Below are 15161 nucleotides of genomic sequence, written 5' to 3' on the forward strand. Positions count from 1 at the left end.
ACTCTAAGTCTCGGTCTAGATACATATTGAAAGTGGGAGCAATTAGCTAGAGTTGCTCCATGCAGAGCATTGTTGACATAGAAATTTGCAAAATACATGCGGATCTGAATGTGGCAGACCCGTTGACTAAGATTCTCTCACAAGCAAAACATGATCACACCTTAGTACTCCTTGGGTGTTAATCACATAGCGATGTGAACTAGATTACTGAATCTAGTAAACCCTTTGGGTGTTGGTCACATGGCGATGTGAACTATGGGTGTTAATCACATGATGATGTGAACTATCGATGTTAATCACATGGTGATGTGATCTAGATTATTGACTCTAGTGCAAGTGGGAGACTGAAGGAAGTATGTCCTAGAGGCAATAATAAAGTTATTATTTATTTCCTTATATCATGATAAATGTTTATTATTCATGCTAGAATTGTATTAACCGGAAACATAATACATGTGTGAATACATAGACAAACAGAGTGTCACTAGTATGCCTCTACTTGACTAGCTCGTTAATCAAAGATGGTTATGTTTCCTAACCATAGACAAAGAGTTGTTATTTGATTAATGAGGTCACATCATTAGTTGAATGATCTGATTGACATGACCCATTCCATTAGCTTAGCACCCGGTCGTTTAGTATGTTGCTATTGCTTTCTTCATGACTTATACATGTTCCTATGACTATGAGATTATGCAACTCCCGTTTGCCGGAGGAACACTTTGGGTGCTACCAAACGTCACAACGTAACTGGGTGATTATAAAGGAGCATTACAGGTGTCTCCAAAGGTAGATGTTGGGTTGGCGTATTTCGAGATTAGGATTTGTCACTCCGATTAACGAGGTCACATCATTAGATGTCTCTAAAGGTATCTCTGGGCCCTCTCGGTAATACACATCACATAAGCGTTGCAAGCATTACAACTAATGAGTTAGTTGCGAGATGATGTATTACGGAACGGGTAAACAGACTTGCCGGTAATGAGATTGAACTAGGTATTGGATACCGATGATCGAATCTCGGGCAAGTAACATACCGATGACAAAGGGAACAACGTATGTTGTTATGCGGTCTGACCGCTAAAGATCTTCGTAGAATATGTAGGAGCCAATATGGGCATCCAGGTCCCGCTATTGGTTATTGACCGGAGACGTGTCTCGGTCATGTCTACATTGTTCTCGAACCCGTAGGGTCCGCACGCTTAAGGTTACGATGACAGTTATATTATGAGTTTATGCATTTTGATGTACCGAAGGTTGTTCGGAGTCCCGGATGTGATCACGGACATGACGAGGAGTCTCGAAATGGTCGAGACGTAAAGATTGATATATTGGAAGCCTATGTTTGGATATCGGAAGTGTTCCGGGTGAAATCGGGATTTTATCGGAGTACCGGGAGGTTACCGGAACCCCCCGGGAGCTATATGGGCCTTAGTGGGCTTTAGTGGAAAGGAGAAAGGGGCAGCCCAAGGTGGCTGTGCGCCTCCCCCCCTTCCCCTAGTCCTATTAGGACTAGGAGAGGTGGCCGGCCCCCTCTCTCTCTTTGCCCCCTCAAGGAATCCTATTCCAACTAGGATTGGGGGGGGGGGGAATCCTACTCCCAGAGGGAGTAGGACTCTCCTGGCGCGCCCTCCCTTGGCCGGCCAGCCTCCCCCCTCTAGTCCTTTATATACAGAGGCAGGACACCCCAAAGAACACACAAGTTGATCCACGTGATCTATTCCTTAGCCGTGTGCGGTGCCCCCAGCCACCATAGTCCTCGATAATACTGTAGCGGAGTTTAGGCGAAGCCCTGCTGCTGTAGTACATCAAGATCGTCACCACGCCGTCGTGCTGACGGAACTCTTCCCCGACACTTTGCTGGATCGGAGTCCGGGGATCGTCATCGAGCTGAACGTGTGCTCGAACTCGGAGGTGCCGTAGTTTCGGTGCTTGATCGGTTGGATCGTGAAGACGTACGACTACTTCCTCTACGTTGCATCAACGCTTCCGCAATCAGTCTGCGTGGGTACGTAGACAACACTCTCCCCTCTCGTTGCTATGCATCACATGATCTTGCGTGTGCGTAGGATTTTTTTTTGAAATTACTATGAAACCCAACATAATTCCATCGTAGTCTTGCTGGACGGTGATGGGTTGGATGAGATTTATCATGTAATCAAGTTAGTTTTGTTAGGGTTTGATCCCTAGTATCCACTATGTTCTGAGATTGATGTTGCTATGACTTTGCTATGCTTAATGCTTGTCACTAGGGCCCGAGTGCCATGATTTCAGATCTGAACCTATTATGTTTTCATCAATATATGAGAGTTCTTGATCCTATCTTGCAAGTCTATAGTCACCTACTATGTGTTATGATCCGGCAACCCTGAAGTGACAATAATCGGGACCACTCCCGGTGATGACCGTAGTTTGAGGAGTTCATGTATTCACTATGTGTTAATGCTTTGTTCCGGTACTCTATTAAAAGGAGGCCTTAATATCCCTTAGTTTCCAATAGGACCCCGCTTCCACGGGAGGGTAGGACAAAAGATGCCATGCAAGTTCTTTTCCATAAGCACGTATGGCTATATTCGGAATACATGCCTACATTACATTTATGAACTGGAGCTAGTTCTGTGTCACCCTAGGTTATGATTGTTACATCATGAACCACATCCTGCATAATTCTCTATCACCGATCAATTGCCTATGAGCTTTCCATATGTTGTTCTTCGCTTATTTACTTTTCTGTTGCTATTGTTATCATCACTACAAAACACCAAAAATATTACTTTTGCTACCGTTACCTTTTACTAACGTTACCACTACTATCATATTACTTTGCTACTAAATACCTTACTGTAGATATTAAGTTTCCAGGTGTGGTTGAATTGACAACTCAGCTGCTAATACTTGAGAATATTCTTTGGCTCCCCTTGTGTTGAATCAATAAATTAGGGTTGAATACTCTACCCTCCAAAACTGTTGCGATCCCCTATACTTGTGGGTTATCAATGTGTTGTCATTTGATGAACGGGATCACGTCATTAGAGAATGATGTGATGGACAAGACCCATCCGTTAGCTTAGCATAATGATCGTTTAATTTATTGCTATTTGCTTTCTTCATGACTTATACATGTTCCTATGAGTATGAGATTATGCAACTCCCGAATACAGGAGGAACACTTAGTGTGCTATCAAACGTCACAACGTAACTGGGTGATTATAAAGATGCTCTACAGGTGTCTCCGATGGTTTTTGTTGGGTTGGCATAGATCGAGATTAGGATTTGTCACTCCGTGTATCGGAGAGGTATCTCTAGGTCCTCTCGGTAATGCTCATCACTATAAGCCTTGCAAGCAATGTGACTAATGAGTTAGTTGTGGGATGAAGTATTACAGAACGACTAAAGAGACTTTCCGGTAACGAGATTGAACTAGGTATGCTGATACCGATGATCGAATCTCGGGCAAGTAACATACCGATGACAAAGGGAACAACGTACGTTGTTATGTGGATTGACCGATAAAGATCTTCGTAGAATATGTAGGAATCAATATGAGCATCCAGGTTCCGCTATTGGTTATTGACCGGAGATGAGTCTCGGTCATGTCTACATAATTTTCGAACCCGTAGGGTCCGCACGCTTAACGTTCGATGACGATTGGTATTATGAGTTATGTGATTTGATGTACCGAAGGTTGTTCGGAGTCCCGTATGACATCACGGACATGACGAGGAGTCTCGAAATGGTCGAGACATAAAGATCGATATATTGGAAGGCTATATTAGGACATCGGAAAGGTTCTGAGTGACTCGGGTATTTTTTTTGGAGTACCGGGGAGTTACAGGAATTCACTGGGAGAAGTAATGGGCCTTATTAGGCTTTAGTGGAGAGAGGGAAGAAGGGCCAAGAGGTGGCGCGCGCCTCCCCCTGCCCAAACCGAATTGGACAAGGGGTGGGGGCGTGGCCGCCCTTTCCTTCTCCCTCTCCCTCTCTTTCCTTCTCTCCTACTCCGAATAGGAAAGAGGAGGGGAATCCTACTTGGACTTGGGAGTCCTAGTAGGATTCCCCACACCTGGCGCGCCTCCTTAGGGCCGGCCACCTCTTCCCTCCCCTCCTTTATATATGTGGCCAGGGGGCACCCCATAGACACACAAGTTGATTGTTTAGCCATGTGCAGTGCCCCCCTCCATAGATTTCCACCTCGGTCATATCGTTGTAGTACTTAGACGAAGCCCTGCGCCGGTAACTTCATCATCACCATCATCACGCCGTCGTGCTGACGAAACTCTCCCCCGACACTCAGCTGGATCTAGAGTTCATGGGACGTCACCGAGCTAAACGTGTGCAGATCGCGGAGGTGTCGTACCTTCGGTGCTAGGATCGGTCGGATCGTGAAGACGTACGACTACATCAACCGCGTTGTCATAACGCTTCCGCTTACGGTCTACGAGGGTATGTGGACAACACTCTTCCCCTCTCGTTGCTATGCATCACCTAGATAGATCTTGCGTGTGCGTAGGATTTTTTTTGAAATTACTGCGTTCCCCAATAGTGGCATCCAAGCTAGGTCTATGCATACATGTTATATGCATGAGTAGAATACAAAGAAGTTGTGGGCATGAGTATATACATATTTCTTTCCGTCACTAGTTGATTCTTGATTCAGCGGTATTGTTGGATGAAGCGGCTCAGACCGACATTACGCGTACGCTTACGCAAGACTGGTTCTACCGATGTGCTTCGCACATAGGTGGCTAGTGGGTGTCTGTTTCTCCAACTTTAGTTGAATCGGATTCAATGAATAGGGTTCTTTCTAAAGATCAAAAAGCAATCACTATACCACGTTGTGGTTTTTATGCCGTAGGTAAGAGCGGTTCTTGCTAAGCTCGTAGCAGCCACGTAAAACTTGCAACAACAAAGTAGAGGACGTCTAACTTGTTTTTTGTAGCGACCCGACCTCAGACGGTCAGGTCTCTGTGTATCTATGCCATCCCTGGATCGGTATGCTGGCACACACAGTACATCAATGTATATATTAAAGTGCAATCACATGTATAAATAACGTAAAACTGATATATACCTCATAAGTCTCAGCGGAAACAAATAATCGGGTGTGGAGTCCCATCAACGCCATCGGCGGGTTGAGTGTAGACCGTAACCCTGTACCGTACTCTTACTCATCGGAAGGAACATATCTGCAACATGAGACGTTGCAGCCGTGTAGGTCAGTACATTGAATGTACCGGCAAGATCACAATATGAGGAAAGCAGATGATAAAACTATTCTATATGCAATATGGCTTTGTGGCTCTGTGTCTGATGTTTTTGCGTAAAAGCTGGTTTTATTTTCCCTACAACAAAGGAATATCAGGAGTCTGTACTACGGAGTTTTCTGTCATGACATGGTTCCGCCAACCGATGTCTCATACCCAAAGCATCATAAGTTGCCCACAATTAAATTATCAGTCCAGTGTTGAGAGTTCCGAGATAGATCCAAGTCCAGAGGCTCAAATTGTCCGTAACCGGGGACACGGCTAATCGATTAGGTTTTAACCCTCTGCAGAGGTTTGTACACTTTACCCGCAAGATTCGATCCCTCTTTTGTGTTCTCGCACTTCAGGGTGTTTGAGAACAAGATGACCGAAACATGGTCTTCCGAAGAGTTCCTCTGACCACTGTCCGGTGCTCATCCAATCCTACCGTAGTTCTACATCTGCTAGCACCGTCCCAGCCAGAGTCACCACTAAGGTCAACCAAGCCAGAGCCCATAGTGACTTGCAGTTGCACAGGTAAGCTTCCGGGCATGAAGTATTCTTTCGCCTCTTTGAGCCTGGGTGAAGCTTTCCGCAAGATGTCATGGCGCTTCTCCATGCATCCCGGCCAACCACTGGTTTCTCCAGGGTGCCCGTCAACCGTCCTTCACCTAGTAGTGTGTATTGAATGCTTGTCTCGAGTCTCAAAATCTTGAGGAGTCCTGAAGATGCAGTCCTTGCCGGTGCCATCATGAAGTTGTCGCCATTGACGTTGAGTCCTCCTTCTTCACACCACTCTCATGCACTCATACCAAACCCCGTCTACTATAGCGTAGCATTAAAAATATATAACGTCCCGGGTTTGGTAACAGGGAGATGGTTCCTACCTCATGCATTCTACTCAACTACAAGATTCAATAACACTACTGGAGAGACTGTTAAAAGGGTGATACTACATGCAAATAAACATAGGTATGGAAAACATGATCGAAGTGAACTTGCCTGGCCAGTTGGTGAAGATATTATCGCTCTTAAAAACTTGATAAACTAGTCGTCACTCTCCGATGAAATCTATACAAGCAAGCATAGTATTCACATAAGCAATCATTCTAGCACTCAATCATAACAATCAAAATAACAACGAAATCGAAATAGGATCGAAGGTAAAAACCAAAGAAAACTCCAAATCACTCAAATAAACTTATAGGGCTAATCTACACCACAACAACTCTACCTAACAACAAGTAAAAATCCTAAAACAAAAAATACTTAACACACGGTAAAAATAATTATCCGCTATGTAACATAAAGTATTTTTCCTATAATAAAATTTTAACAGTACCTAGAACCTCTAACACTATTCCTATTGCTAGCAACTAGTCATACAACAAACAACACCTAGAATCTCAAGAATACTAAGTCTAATAAATCCTAGAAATCACCTACTGTTAACTAATAGAATATATGACACACTAGCGAAAACTAGCAAAAGAAACTAATTAAAACTAATTTATAATAATTAAACTACAAACAGTACTAAAAACAGAGTAATCAGTACTGTTTACAATAAAAAGCTAATCTAACTAACTCACTAACATTCAAACTAAACACTACTGCGTAGCTAGTCTAATAAGTAACCATTAGCAAAAAGAATCGGTCAAAAATAATATTCCTAACTCAAAATAGCTCAAATCTAGTGATTTGAGCAAATTCATACAAACACAAATTTAAACTGCTCAAATGTGAAATAAAATTGAACTAACAGAAACTTCATAAAATTTGTGATCCAAGGCAGTTGGAATCACTCAAAAATACCTCGTAGATAATTAACTATGGATTTTACAAGATTGAAACTATTCTGTTTTAAAAACAGAACGAAAAAAAACAGTAGGTCGGGATTTACTGTAGCAGTTCCGGTGATGGGGTCCTGGTGGAGCTCCGGCGACGTCCTTCGGTGGGCCTCTGGCGTCGGGGAAGGGACGGTCGGGGGCGGTAGAGCGGGGCGGAGCGATTGGTGGGGTCCGTGGGTGGCGGGGATGGCCGGAGGTGGTGGGGCGGGGCGGCAATGGTGGCCGTGGTCCGGCGAACTCCAGCGAGGTGGCGCGGTAGTGTGGGGCGAGGAGAGGCGGCTCTAGGGGCGGGAATGGGTGCGGGAGGTGGCCTTATTATAGGGGGGGAGGTCGGTTTGGAGGAGGGGGCAAGGGATTTCGCGAATCCCGCGATCTCCGGCGATGGCCGACGCGGCTGTGCTCGGGAACGAAATCCCGTTCGTGAGGAAGGAGATGATCTGGCACTATCGGGCCGAATTTGGCCCAAAACAAAAAATACCTTTCCTTTTTAAAAAGATTCCGCGAATAAAAATCATTTAAATAAAATAAAATATATGAGTATTATATATCAAAACAATCAGAAAATTAAGCACAATTTAATGGGATAATTTTCCGGGGCAAATAAAATACTTTTTGAAAAAAATCATTTTTTTCAATTCAAACAAAAATCCAAATGACTTTCAAAACTCTATGAAAAAAATATTCCAACATTTTGGGGTGTCATGTTACTCCCTCTCAACACTTTTGTTCAAGTGTTCTTTGTCAGAAAAGTTTTTGAATAAAACTCAAATGCCACTTTGAGTTAAAATAAATAAATTAAATGACAACTTCAAAATGAAATTTTTCTTTACTTCCCACTCACTTTCATTGAAGAAATCATGAGGATCATTGAGTGGCATGAAGTTTGAAATATTTCCAAATTCAAATATTTTCAAACAGAAACTTTTTTTTGGAAAGTCCTTTTTTATTCCCTCTCAACAAAACTTCAAAAGTTTAAAATTCTAATAAATTTCACTCAATCAATCACTCAACAATCAATCAACAATCATATATTTTAATTATTATAACATTCGAAAATTTATAATTTTGGGATGTTACAAACTACCACACTTAAAATGAATCTCATCCTCGAGATTCGAAGAGGCTAGCAAGAAAAGGTTAGGGGTTGGGGGTCTTCTAGCAAATATTTTGGCCGGAAGGGTCAGGGGTGCTACCACACTTAAAAGCAAGGTTACAGTTCCAATAAACTCAGATACTTCCTCCGGAGTGCCGACAATATCTATCTCTTCACATATCTTACAATAGCTCCTTCATTAATGCTCTTCTGTCAGAAGCATAGCGTTTTCCTCAAAATCTTTGGTCGCTTCGTCAAAGATGAAGTTCGTCCGAGACTGGATCTTAGCTGATAGGTCTGCGTCCATTCTAGACAACTATCGAAATACTCATGGTGGCCTACCATTAATGGTTTCTGCAGAAAAAGGGCATTGGCTTCATTCTCACCGTATAATCTACAATTGGCAACAGCTGCCATGTACATGGGTTTATCATCATACCATTCTAAGGCTTAAGAAAGGCTTCAACGAGCGTCGTCACTTTACTATGGGTAGGTCTCTCAGATTTACCATTCCAAATATCAAGAGTGAATGATAAGAGTAAGTCGGTATGGTGATCAATTCATTCCGCACCCAGATCATTACCCTGTATAAGGTTTAGTGAATCTCGTATTTCTAACAGTCGGGCATCCTCACAAGCTTTGCAGAAATTTCTCTTGTCCTCGAACTGGGTTCGGGTAAACCCATTGATTCTGCAAGCTGAACAAAACATCTATCGTTCTTCACAATCTCGGGGTTTACGTAACATCCTATGTAACGTCTGCTGATCAATTCACAGCTTCTTCCAGAATTCTTCCTTCAACAAGATTGTGCTTGCGCCTTTGTCAAATCCTGGGCATGTGGGTTATGGGTCCACTTCAGTGCTTGCATAGTGTTAACTCGTCCATGGAGTTACAGTTGTTCCATATTCCAACATTAAACCTCCTTTAAATCCAATAGTACTTCATTTTTTCATACTCTTGGGGTAACGATCATACAAAACTCCAACTTATTTGGTCCCGCTGCCTTCTATGGACCGTCATGAATAACACATTTCTTTCTTCATTGATCTTGTGGCTTTACGGAGTACTACCACACCAAAAGCACTAGTTTATCCATAAATCATATTATTTTCATATCAAATCTTTTATTACATCCTTAACCATTTTTCGTAAATCCAAATTCCAAAAGGTACTTTGTTACAAATGCTGCCACCCACATGGTTTGGTATGGTCAGGCATTACTTCCTACTTTATTCATTTTTCCTCCTTGAGGATTCTTCAGTCCCACTGGAATTGTGCGACGTGCGCCTTGAAATCTTCAATCTTCTGTTTCATCGTGGTGGCCTTGAGCTTCATTTCCATCATCTCTGCATGCACTTCTCTTAGGTATTCCTGAGTATAACGGAGTCTTGCTTCAAGTATTTCTCCGATCTGGCGTATGGCTTCCATGGCTGCTTCACGAACAGCATCGAAGAAAGTTGCTTGTGGTACACGTGAGATGAAAAAGTACTGCCCCATCATCTTCGGGCAAACTCCTTTCATACGGTGAAGGTGTACCTCCACATACCAAAGTTCCACTCCCTTTTGCATGAAGGGGTAGCCTTTGTAGACTGCATCTCCTTCAAGGTGAATATGCTTCATCATGTCCTTTAGGATCTTTGGGTAATCATGATCACTTGTCAGGGTCATGATCGTTTCCGGACCTTTAAGGAAAGACTCATAAAGGGTCGTCATCTGCAGTTGTAAAACAAAAATGGTGCTCAGAATAAGGTACATATCTCCTTGGGTACACATTCATATCATCCAAACAGAACTTCAAACTCAATTTACAACATCCAGTTTATGCATCACAACTCATTTTCTTCCATGTTCACCTAGAATATTAATTTCCAAGATAAAACATAACAACTCCTTAAAGCCTTTCAGCATATGACATATCAAATTTATTGAGTCATGAATTTTTTTACAATCTTTGAGTAATCTATTACATAACTCAACCCCGCATTCTCACAAAAAGTGTTTTCCTTACTACCCTTATTACTGATATCAACATCTGCACTACTCAGCTCTAGCTTTCTCATGATTTGAACAATCCCTAGCAAAATGTCCTGCTTCCTTGCAACGGAAACAAATAACTTCCAGCATGTCTCGAGTCTTCTTGGTGATGGTGCCTTCTCCTTGAGTACCTTGCTTCCTTTCGAGACAATCATTGGCATAATGCCCGACGTCCTTACATTCAAAACAGGTAATATGACTCTTGTCCCTCTTTGCAGAAATTGGGTTGTTCTGAGGGTGTCTTTGTTTTCTCTTCTTGGTTTTCTTCGTTCTGATCAAACGTCCTATTCCCTGTGGATCAAACTCCACTGCTTCTGTCGGGAAGTATCCCAGATACTCTTTTCTTTCCTTGGTGTAATACTATGAAAAATGTCCTTCTCCACATGAATAATAGGCATTGGATTAAAATCTGTTGAGGCTTTCTCCATCAGGGTCTTCAACACTTTCCTTAATCATATGTTCTTTCATAACTTCTCGGAGGGCTTCTTTCATTCCTTCTTCCTGCTTCTGAATAGTTTGTTGCACCGTGGGGTAAAGGTGACACTGAGCTGGGTAGTGGGTGGTTCCTTCACACAAGAAACAAGTCACCTGACTAATTGGGCATTCCTCAGCTGGGTGTTTCTCCTCACAATGAGGGTATCCATCCTTGTGTTCCTCCTGGGTGTGTCCTATTTCTCCGCAAATCTTGCAGGCACAAGGTTTATTTCATGGGATATCATGGTGCTTCCGGATAAGACGAGATCTTGTCATAGTCTTCTTGAATTCTTCCCAAGTCCTTGCTCCATTCCATCCCTGTATAGCTTGATGCATCTGCCACCATGTTGCAGCATTTCCTTCAAAGTACTGAAGAGCGTACGATACTTCATTCTTCCTTGAAACCAAATTGCTCCCGAAATGATTCTCCATGTTCTGAATCCATAGCTCTGCTTCCGGCTGGGTTTTTGGTCCAGAGAATACCAGTCCAACTTCATTCATCATCTACTGGGTCCAAGGGTTTTAGGGTGAGATAAGAGAGAGGTGGGGAGGAATATACACAATACAAACAATAGTTTTTGAAGAAATGAGTTTTATTTTATGGCTATCGGAAAAACATCAAACAAATGACAGGTCACAATCGTCGCATCTAACATAAGTGTATAATAGGGGTTTGGTCCTCTAACGGTTGAATAATTCTTCTGATTCTTCTAGTCGTCGGAGTCTTCAACTGGTGTAGCTTCAACTCTTCTAATGCATGGTCAAATCCTGTTTACTCTGAAATGGTCATTGGTTGTCAGATATCTTGTCCTTCTTGGAGCGGCTTCGGTTGATCCTCTGTGTGGTCAAAAGGGAAAGGGTATATTCTAACTATTTGAGGTAAGAGAGGATATTTGATAAAATCAGAAAAGATGAGAAGTAATGGATTCTTTTGAAAATAGAGTTTTAGAGATTTCCTGTCCTAGGGGCTTTCCGATTTCTAGGGTCACGTCCTACAGTCAACATGTGCTCTGATACCATATCTGTAGCGACCCGACCTCAGACGGTCAAGTCTCTGTGTATCTGTGCCATCCCTGGATCGGTATGCTTGTCGGATTTCGGGTTCCGGCAGACCCTTGAGGTTCGAACACGGGGGTGCGCACGGAGATTTCGCCTCCTACCTCCCTGCACCCCTCCGCCACGCTAGGATCAAAGCTACGAAAAGAACAACACAAGGGACACAGGGTTTATACTGGTTCGGGCCACCGTTGTGGTGTAATACCCTACTCCAGTGTGTGGTGCGGTGGATTGCCTCTTGGGATGATGATAATGGACAGTACAAGGAAGAACAGCCTCGCGAGGGTCTGTTCTTGGCTGGGGCGATGAACTGCTGGGAGGAGTTCAGCCACCTTTCTCTCTCTCTCTCTCTCTCTCTCTCTCTCTCTTTACCACCTCTCTGCTTGTCGAGCCCTTGGAGGAGACTGAGCCGAACCCTTTGCTACGTGGGTGGCCGGTCCAATTTATAGTGGCCCGGGTCCTCTCCCCAAATATTGAGCGGGAAGGGAGCCAACAATGGCGGGCTAATTTGAAGTGGGACAGCTAGTATCAACTATCCTAACAAAAGTAGTCTTCGCCTGCGCAAAGCTCTGGTGATGACGCTGTCTTGGGCTCCACAGTGACCTCCGTCTCGTAGTCCTCCTGGTCTTGGTCTCGTTGCACCAAAACGGCAACCTTTGCCTGATGCCTCGGTACTCCGTGGCTGCGCTTGCCCCCTTTGCACCAAAGAGGAAAGGAGGACGCTGCGCGGGCTAGCACCCGCCTGGCGCCCTGAGTTGTCATGGCTTGCGTCACGGGCACCTCGCGAGGTACCCCGCCTTGATCTCTCCGCCTCCTCGTGAGCCAGCCTGACGAGGCCGTGCCTGAGGAAGCCCCGTGTCGTCCGCCCCGCGAGGCTTGGCCCCTCGCGTGGGTCTTGGGTTTGTGCTGGTGAAGATGGGCCGTGCTGGGCCCCCCTTCGAGCCACGCCGCAGGCCGCAGGCAGGCAAGTCTGGGGACCCCCATTCCCAGAACGCCGACAGTAGCCCCTGGGCCCAAGGCGCGCCCGGACTTGGCCGTGCAGGGAGGCGGAAGGGCAGGGGTGAAGCGCCGCGGGCCCTACAGCCTGCGGCCTTGGGCGCCGCGTGGCGGTTGACTGCATGTGGGCGCCTTAGCAGCTGCGCGAGTTGATAAGAGAGTGGCGTCCGCCTAGGCCCTTCTTCTTGCTTCCGTCGGTTGCCTTTCAGATCCCCTTTCCTGCGCTTCTCCTCCCTTCATCCGAAATCTCCAGATCTGCTCTGACCGTGCGACCCAGGAAGCCATGGCGCCTCGCCGGCCCCCGACCGCAGCTTGGTACTCGTCTACCCTGGACCCGCCGAATGTGTCAGAGGCGGGCCTTGCCCGGTTGTGCCGGATAGCGACGGCGCAAGGCATCGACAGGGCGAAGGTGTTCAAGGCCGGCTCCGCCACCTCTGAGGGTCAGAGGAGCACCTTCTATACACTCTTCGTAAGCGCCATTGTCGCTGGCCTGGTGCCTCCCTTCTCCGAGTTCTTCTTTGTCCTCCGCCATTACAAGCTGCAGGCTCTGCATCTCCATCCCAACTCCATCCTTCTCCTCGCGATCTTTGCTTATTATTGCGAGGCCCACATTGGGGTGCAGCCCTCAGTGGCCTTGTTGCGCCACTACTTCTCCCTCCGGACCTCTCGCGGTCCTGCTTCCGCGTGCGCGAGCTTCGTCGCATACGGTGGCGCCATTGCCATCTCAAACTCTGGGAAGAGGATCGAGGGCTTCAGGAGCAAGCGGGTCTTGGTGGATGCTGAGCGCATCCACCCTCAGCTGATCTTGCCCACCGAGCAGCCCACGAGCTCCAGCAACTGGGGTCGAGCGGAGCTCACGGATCCCCGCGCGAAGATGGTGTTGGAGAAGATGGACGCGGATCTGAGGCCGGCCGACATGGCGACGGCGAAGCTGACCGGCGTGTCGTTGCTGAGGGAGTTCCTGGAGCACCAGCTGGCTCCGCTTCGGAAGTACTCGCTTCCAATGTGGAGGCCCCGTCCGAGCCCCACGGCCTGGGCCGACGGAGACTTGGCCGCGGTTCTCCAATCTCTGGTCGGGGGCAATGTGGCGAGGTTGGAGGGCGCTCCTACGCCCTTGTTCCTCCGCGACGACTGGGAGCGGGTAGTGAAGTCCATGCCCGTCTTCAACAAGGAAGGGCCCGTGCCCTTGGAGGCTCCCGAGGGACCGGTGGACGTGCCCTCTGGCGACTCCAACGAAGAGGAGGAAGGAGGGGAGCGCGGAAAAGGGCCTGACTCCGAGGCGACTGACGGAGAGTCGAGGGCTCCCCTCCCCCGACGCAAGTCCCGCATCCTCCGCCTCTCTCCGAACGATGACGACGAGGATGACGATGAAGACGACAACGAGCAGGACGGCGGGAGCTCGCCCCCCATCCCAAAGAAGGACAGGACCGGGCTGATCTCCCGCGGGTCTCCCCCGGCCCCGGGGCGAACCGCAGACGCACCTTCCGCCTCCAAGCTTCCCGAGGTTGACCCTTCCAGCCGGCTTTCAGGCTTCAAACTTGGCCGGAGGCCGCTTGAGCTCACTAGCGACGACCCGTAAGCGTTCGATTCTTGTCTTTATCTCTTGCTCTGCTTCTAAGGCTTGACGTCCGCATCTTTGGATAGGTTGGCGCCCGCAGCGAAGAAGTCAAAGGGGGCTCCTGAGGTTTCGTTCGTGACAGCGCCCCTGAAGGAAGGTGACCGCGACGCACAAGCTTCTCCCGCCCGGTCATCCTCGCGGGGCCTAACTGAGCCGGCTGGGGCGAGCTCATCCCCCACGGCCCAAGTGGCTCCCGAGGTGCTCCCGTCTGCCGCCACTGCTACAGCTGTCAGGGCGCGGCGGACTCCGCCTCAGGATGCTGCGGCCGTGCTGCCGCCTTCTCCTCCTACTCCACCGGCTGCTATCTCCCCGACTCCTTCCGCCGTCCTGGACCGCGCTGTTGCTGAGCTGGACCAGCTGCGGCAGGATCTTCTCGGTGCCGACCCCCGCCTGGTGGCCGGGCGCTTGGAGCTGGTTTCTGGATGGGTTCGCTCCGACGCTTTGATTTGGGCGGCGCTGGTCCAGGCCTCGACGGCATGCGACGAGGAGAAGCAGGCCGTCCTTGAGGCAAAGGCTGCTCGCGATGCAGCCCTGGGAGAGGTGGTCGACGCCCGTGGTCATTGCAAGGAGCTGGAGGACGAGCTGCAGGGCCTGCGGGATCAGCTCGCCAAAAGAGGTTCGCCTTCTCCAAGAGCAGGAAGAGGACGTGAAGGCTCGCGAGGCGGTCGTCGAGGGCCGGGAGGCCAAGCTCAAGAAACGTCGCGACCGCCTAGGTGCGCTGGAGCAGGAATTGGGGGCGAGGAAGGCCGAGCTGGACGGCAAGGCCCTGGTCCTCGCCGAAGACCGCGCGGCCTTCA

Source organism: Triticum urartu, chromosome 5A (genome assembly GCF_056163025.1).
Source record: "Triticum urartu cultivar PI428250 chromosome 5A, HENAU_Tu73, whole genome shotgun sequence".
Taxonomy (NCBI): Eukaryota; Viridiplantae; Streptophyta; class Magnoliopsida; order Poales; family Poaceae; genus Triticum; species Triticum urartu.